General features: G+C 56.7%; 1 long non-coding RNA gene across 1 annotated transcript in view; it reads right to left on the reverse strand.

The window, feature by feature from the left end:
* Nucleotides 1-558: 558 nt before the first annotated feature.
* Nucleotides 559-1,827, reverse strand: part of LOC114072009 — an 11,607-nt gene continuing 10,338 nt past the window's right edge. Inside the window, exon 3 of the long non-coding RNA XR_003574117.1 lies at nt 559-641. This is a non-coding gene — a long non-coding RNA (uncharacterized LOC114072009). The remainder of the gene's footprint in view (nt 642-1,827) is intronic.

Here is a 1,827-nt window from a genome sequence, read left to right on the forward strand (position 1 = left end):
CATTGACTCGTCCAGCGTTGAGCTGGGTCCAGCTCAGGCAGAACGCAAAGCGTCCCACCCACTCACCTGGGATTCACCTCTGCTTTGGGGAGCTACCCAAGCTCAGAGGGCCACGGGAGGGAAGGAGAAAACTTACACTGACACTGTGGGTATGAACTTGCAGAGTTCCTTATGGTTGCTCCACGTCACAAGTGCCACCCGGACACCTTCCCACAGGGACCGTCCCTGTGCCCGCCGGCAGCTGCTCTGTGCTACCTCAGCACGGGACAGCCCCTCAAACAGCTTAGGCTGCACCCAGCAACGAGGGCAATGAGACACATCATGCTGGCCCCTGTATTTTAAATTTCCTGGACGTTAAAGGATTAACCTGAAGAGATTATGGAGCATCGGACGAAGATCGCCGCCTCTTTTTAACTACACATTTAATCTCCGCTTCGTTTGAGTAACAACTGCCACTGCCTGACAAAATGTTTACTCTCACCACACTCAGAACTGTCAGGGGTGGGGGTGTGAAACATGCACGGGCTCTGCCTGCAGACAAAGGGGTGCCCACGACTTACGGTTACAGCGTTTCTGCACGAAGCGCAGCTTGCAGGCCGTGCGGTACGTGGAGAGCCTGATGACATCAAAGTTCTGGGCTCCTGGGAACAAACACAAGGTGCTGTTGCTCCTTCCTCTGTCACACTCAGCTCACTGAGAGCAGTACCGGTGTCTCCTTACAGGCATCATCCTGTGGGGCACACAAAAGGGAGGGGATCCTGCCCCTCTGCCCCCTCAGCTGAGCCCCCCCTGCAGAGCTGCCCCCAGCCCTGGGGAACAGCAGCACAAGGATGTGGAGCTGCTGGAGACAGTCCAGAGGAGGCCCCGGAGATGCTGCCAGGGCTGGAGCCCCTCTGCTCTGGAGCCAGGCTGGGACAGCTGGGGGGGCTCACCTGGAGAAGGGAAGGATCCAGGGAGAGCTCAGAGCCCCTTCCAGAGCCTGAAGAGGCTCCAGGAGAGCTGGAGAGGGACTGGGGACAAGGCATGGAGGGACAGGACACAGGGAATGGTTTCCCACTGCCAGAGGGCAGGGACAGATGGGAGATTGGGAAGGAATTCTTGGCTGTGAGGGTAGGGAGGCCCTGGCACAGGCTGCCCAGAGGATCTGTGGCTGCCCCTGGATCCCTGGAAGTGTCCAAGGCCAGGTTGGATGCCAAGGTCTGCTCTTGGCTCACATGAGCAATTTTACGTTGGCCAACAACTAAAGGTCCCTGAAAGCACCAATTTTACACATCTGCATCTTCTCTGGGCAAGAAACTCACCTGGAAAGGAAAAACGTTGGTGTTGACTTCAAAGGGAAATATTCCACCAAAGGACAGGAGGAGTTTGAATACCTGAGAGCTGTGCCAGGGAGGCTCAGGTGGGATCTCAGGGAAAGGTTCCTCCCCCAGAGGGTGGTTGGCACTGAACAGGCTCCCCAGGGCAGTGGGCACGGCCCCAAGGCTGCCAGAGCTCAGGGAGGGTTTGGACAACGCTCTGAGGGACAGGGGGGGATTGTTGGGGTGTCTGTGCAGGGCCAGGGGTTGGACTGGATGATCCCTGGGGGTCCCTCCCAAGCCAGGATATTCCCTGATTCTGTGACCTCAGGCTTCTCCCAGTGATGTCTCAAGAGCCTCACACAGCAAGGCTGTTGGGAACATCCACACACCAGCACTTCAGCTGGTCATGAACAGCCACAGCCAGAGCTGCACAGACACACCTTGGATGGAGAGAACCAGAATTCTGAATATTTTTAACGATTCAGCCAAAGGTAAAATCCTGCAGGTGGCCCTCTGTGCTAAATGATCA

Source organism: Empidonax traillii, unplaced genomic scaffold (assembly GCF_003031625.1).
Source record: "Empidonax traillii isolate 1590-97213 ecotype Southwest subspecies unplaced genomic scaffold, ASM303162v1 scaffold2523:size32565, whole genome shotgun sequence".
NCBI classification, from domain to species: domain Eukaryota; kingdom Metazoa; phylum Chordata; class Aves; order Passeriformes; family Tyrannidae; genus Empidonax; species Empidonax traillii.